This window comes from Henckelia pumila, chromosome 3, assembly GCF_033568475.1.
Source record: "Henckelia pumila isolate YLH828 chromosome 3, ASM3356847v2, whole genome shotgun sequence".
In the NCBI taxonomy this organism is placed as follows: domain Eukaryota; kingdom Viridiplantae; phylum Streptophyta; class Magnoliopsida; order Lamiales; family Gesneriaceae; genus Henckelia; species Henckelia pumila.
The window spans coordinates 120,566,058-120,571,960 of NC_133122.1; positions in this window are offsets into that span (position 1 = coordinate 120,566,058).

Sequence of the window (5,903 nt, forward strand, 5' to 3'; positions counted from 1 at the left end):
CATACCGATTTAGCCGGTCATCGAGCCTGCCGATATACACATTCTGCTGCTGCTGTACCAGCTGATACTGCCAAGAAGGAAGAGGACAAATCTATAACCAGGGGAGTTTTATTTTTGTTTTCATTGTGTTTTTGTTCATATTGCATTTGTGTGTTTGTTCATGCATTCTATTCATTGTTTTAAAGCATTGAGGGCAATGCTTTGGATAAGTATTGGGGGGGGGGGGGTAGATTAGTTTTGTTTGTGTTGTTGTTTGCATTCATTTGGTCTAGTTTATTGCATATAGTTCGTATTCATGCATCTCATTATGTTATGTGTTTGTGTTGTGTGAATAAGTAGAATGATGAATGTTAGCCGATGATGGTAGAGTTGAATTTTTATTTTTTTTTAAAATGTTGCTTTTGATTGAACATGAGAAGCTGTTGGTTGAATCATGAATCTTTTTAAGCACGCATGTTAAACTAGTATAGTGTAGCGATGTAATTGATGAAGTTCGTGTTTGTTTGACTATTGCACGACAATAGGTGTTTGTTGATCATGATAATGTCTTTGGATTCTTGATAGTTATTAGACATTGCATGTATGATCTTGGGCGTACTTATAAAATTTTTGAAAAAACTTTTGTTGAAAATTAAGTTATCTCCATCCGGGTTACGAGCAGAAATTGAAATCCTAATATCTTGTTCTTGACTAAGTATGCGGATTTCATGGTGTTAATAATTTTGAAATTTTAAAATAATAATTCCATCCGGGCTTGGACAATGATTGAAATCCTAATCATTGTTTCATAGCTAAGTTCGCGGATTAAATGAGATTGTAGCTCCATTCGGGCTATGGATGAGGGGATTGAAATTCGAATCCTATCTTAGTTATAGCTAAGTTTGCGGGTAATTATTGGGGCTTATTAAAAATACCGGGTGCAAAATTCGGAGGTACGTAATTACTCTCAAGAAAGTGCATGTTTTTGTTTGGGATTGTTGAGGTAACGGAGTGCTGGATTGTGATACTTGCATTGAATTGTCATAGGTCGCTAAGCATTCTTAGGACAGATTCTTTTGAAGTTGCATGAAACTGGAATGACATGATACATACACACGTTTACGTTAAACTGACAGTGTATTGTGAACAATCAGATGTTTTTGTGGTTTTTAGTTGGTGAAGTTGAAACTTATCGGAGGCTATGTTGTTCATGATTCATTCTTATTTATGTCGTTGTTTGCATAGTGTTTTTGCATTTCTTGCTCGAGGGCGAGCATGGTTTAAGTATGGGGGTGTTGATAAGTGCATTTTGTGTGCATTATTTCGTGATAGGTTTATGTCTATTTTGTGTGCTTTCATATTGTTTTTATGTGTTTTAGTGCATGCTTGTGTATTTCAATCCTCGGGTTAATTTTGTAGGAAAATGAATTGTTGAAGAGTGAATTACGGAGCAGCTTTTTTCGAAAAATCAAATTTAATTTTAGATAGATCCAAATCCGATATTCAGCATTCAGAATGAAGTTCAAGATATTTTAAAGCTGCTGTCAAAATTTCAGCTCGATCCGACGGCTAGATATTGAGATATGAAATTTTCAAAATGTCGCTCGCAGCAGAAATTTTGTACTGCGCGCGCGCGAGAATCAAGCTCGCCCGCGCGCGAATAAGAGTTTCAGAACTCTGTTTTTTTGTTCTGCACGCACGCGAGACCTATTCCGTGCGCGCGCGTGTTTCGAAGGTCGAGAACGCAGAAAACGCAAGGGAGGCGGCTACAAGGCTTGGGAGAGAAGATTTCCCTTATCTTTTCTTCTTTTTCTTTTTATTTTTTAATTATTGTTTTTAATTATTGAGTAGTTTATTTTCAACGAAGACGGCGTGATTAGACTGAACAAATTTATGTAGAAAACTTGGATGTTTATTTGGGATTTTTCAGAGTTGATTTTATTTTATTGATTGTAAAATTTATATTTGTCTTGTGAATAGTCTGATCAACTGTTTGCTTGCATGTTAATCGATTCCAAGTCGACAGAGGAGGTATTGATTTCGATCACTTTGATAATCAACACATGGTAAAACCAACTAGAAATAGAATTCGGTTTCAGTGTGCGGTTTGGGTGTAAACTGAATTTTCACAAATATTTAATTCATTCAAATTTGATTAGAATTACGAAAGATTAGTTCGTCAATATTTGAATAGGTTTGATTGTTCTAGAAATAGACCTTTGAACAAGATAGGACAATTCCCGTAATTTAAGATTAAATCTGAGTCTTGAATCGGCTACATGTTACATGATTTGTTCGGTACCTACGTGTGTCTTGGTTGTCTTGTTTTAATTAATATTATCTTCAGTTATTTTAATTCTTATTTCTTAAGCAGTTTTTATTTTAAATTATTATTTTATTTAAATCAAATTGATTTTTATAATTTTGTCTAGATTAAGCTAAATAATTAATTCTTGAGAATTGACTGCAGTCCCTGTGATATTGATACTTGGAGTCTCTGTCCACTTTACTATTACTTGACCGGGTACGCTTGCCAGTAGATTCATATCACACCGATTTAGCTGGTCAACAACCCAATCAAATAAATGAGCCTAAAGGGCATAAACCTACAGCTAATCTTGCTGTCTCCAAGGTCACTGGCCACTCCAAGCTCATGGTGCTCAATCCTGCACCTACACCTACCCCGTCGAATGGGGTGTCCAGACACACAGAAAAGACTAGACGTGAGTTCTAAGCTCAATAAGAAAGCATAGGTAAAACATACAAATATGATGCATGCAAATGATAGGGTATCCGTATCTGGGATAACTGTATACAGCTGCACAGTAATGGAGCTTAGGACATGAGTGGTACAACCCGGGAATCAAACCCTGCGTACACTGCTCATTCTTATCGGACGTAGATCGTGTCTTACAGATGCCAGTGCCGGCTAACCCGTCGATTGCGGGGCGCTCGACCTCAACCGTCCGAACAGGGCTGAGCGGCCCTACGTGGCTCATCTGAAAATATGGACATGCACAATATGATATGCACATGCTGCATAATAATATGACACACAAATGCAACATATAAACATGCAAAACCCGCTGGCTATCTCAGTCAGTACTTACGTACCTTTCTAAGGCAACTCCTAGAAGTCCTACTCTAGGTTCCAATCCTATCATCAACTCTAAAATGCAAATACCCAAGCATCATTATATAAGCTCTAAAAGCCATAACTAAGCTATTGCATACTCCTAAATAATTTAAGGAGATCATAGCTATACCTATGTCCGTCGTCAGTCCGTTGATGACAAATGCCTCAAAACTAGGCCACAACTCCGCTACGATTCCTGGATCGCTATTCCACTTCCGGAATCCCAAAAGGACGCCTTGAATTACCTAGATCAAAGCTAGAAGGCTAAAGAATTGAGAGAGAAAAAAGGAAGGAGCGCTCAAAAATAAAATCTCGGCCCCCTATTTATAGGCGAAGTTCGGAGCCTCCGAACCCAACTTCGGAGCCTTCGATCCGGTTTGGATCCTCCGTTCCTGACTTCGGAGCCTCTGATCCTGACTTTAGATCCCCCAAAGTCCCATCAATGACGTCACCAATGATGTATTATTTTTGGACAGCTGGCCATGCAAGTTCGGATCCTCTGATCTCATGTTCGGATCCTCTAAACCAGTTCGGAGCCTCCTAACCTGGTTCGGATCCTCCGAACCCTCAGAACCTTCCCGGCCATTTTCGAGTATCCTAGATCCATTTTTGGACTCCGTTAATCCATTTTAAATTTCCTCAATCATGCTTTACTTAATCAAAAAATGATTACATGATTAATTTCTCATTAAACGTTAATTCTGGATACGGGTCACTACAGTTCCAGCCCTACCTATTGCCTTGCACACATACAAACAAAGCAATAACCGGATAACTCCGGTGAGAAATACATTCCCATTATAACAACTTGAACATGCATAGCATTTAAAGGTAAAAGCCAAATGAACATCTCAATTAAGCTTACAAACATAGAACAACTAGCATCAAGAAAAATCTAATACAATGCATGATTTAAAATCTGCTATCTCGCTCTATGTCGGTTCTTGGGATCCCGGGAAATAAGAACACAACCTCTCTCCCACCTACTCTCCCATTCGAGGTGGCGTTGAGTTCTTATTTCCGGACTTTGGCCCACTATATCGAACTTCTGGCATAGGAGTCAGTATATCTTCTATGTTTCTCGATATAAGTCCAAACATTCGTATTCTTTTGGAAAGTCTGCTATTTAAAATGTCAAAGGGTTGTTGGCTCAATATAAATACACATAATCGAATAGCATTAACTCCTAGCCAACAAGATATACAAGCTAGTCTAGCAAGTAATCAAATACATTTCTAAGCATATAAGCACATAAGCAAATAGTATGTGATTTTTGGACCACTCAAGCACTATTCTAGCTTGAGTACAAAGTCCTCTCTTGATTGAAATTGCTTATACCTTTCTTATCTTGGTTTCAAACTCTTCACCTTTGATCTAGCTGCACAACAAGAACACAATAAAAAATCTGCTCCTACTCTTCCCAATCTTTAAGGCTAACAAGTCACAAACCTTGTTATTTCGTCGATCGGTTTCGAAGTCGGGATTCTTAACTTGAAGTCCCCTGTTTTCAATCTGATAATATAGCAAATATATCAAAGAACATCAGCAAGAACCCAAACAATATACAGCTCAAGCAATCTAGACTCAAACTTGATCATTTTTCACACCGACGGCATAACAGTATGGAATCGGTAACTGAAACTGAAATCTAACCAATCTATCATCCAAACCAACCTCATATACATGATATACCAGAAAAATACATCAATATACCAGCATATTGTTGGAACACGCATTCTTGATCACACGGATGTGATACCCGGAGCAGCGGAAGTTTAAAAATTTTATTTTTCGATATGGAACGATTCCATATCGTGGGTATCAAATCCTAACGATTAAAATCTTGCAAGTAAAAATATAAATTCACAATTAAATATTTTACCTATTCAAGCAAAGGCTTGATTATGGACTCCAACAGAATTTAATCTGCTCTTCTTGTAAATCCCGGGAACCGATGACTATCACGATAAACCTACGGAATTAAGTCCACGAATAGAAAACTAAAACCCTCTGATTGATTGCACTAGAAATCAATCAGATGTTTATCGAAGAGAATAAACAGATTTGATCTGTCAATTCAGAATGTAATTTTTCACAAAAATTACAGACTGAATTATCTCAAAAATAAGCAGAGGATTTTCGAAAATTCCTCTTGAAAATATATATGTGTAATTCGAAAATTTCAAGACAGAAAGCTTATGATTTTCGAACACTACACATGTATTTATAGATAATTTTTAGACTAAATTAAGTTATAATTGTATTAGGACTCTAACTCCTTAGGGCCCACAATCCATAACTTAAGCCCAACAAGCCAAGCCTGTTATTATAAAAATTAATATAAAATTTATCGTGACTCCGATTGATAAATGATTTTACCAATGTGCACAGAAACCATTTCTGCATCTTTTAAAGTCAAGATAATTTTTTTGAATCCGAATTCAGTGATTTCCAAAAATGCTCATCCCTATGTCATTTTAGGAAATTCCACTCCCTTTTAGTTAAGAAGTCCAACTTCTCTTTCATTAAATTTAACTCTTTAAATTTAACTATCTCAACGGGGTTTAGTAATCCATTACTTGTGTGACCCTCAATGGTTTAGGGATACAGCTAGCCGTGGGCTCACAACTCCTTGTGACTTGGAACAACAATTTCTGACTTACCCAACGAATCATGGTAAGAGCGCCTAGAAATATCGCCCCATGATTCCCTAGGTCTGCAAGAACCAGTAGATTTTGGTTAGCATACAGTACGGTCCCTTCAACCATATATCCCGATCGAATCAACA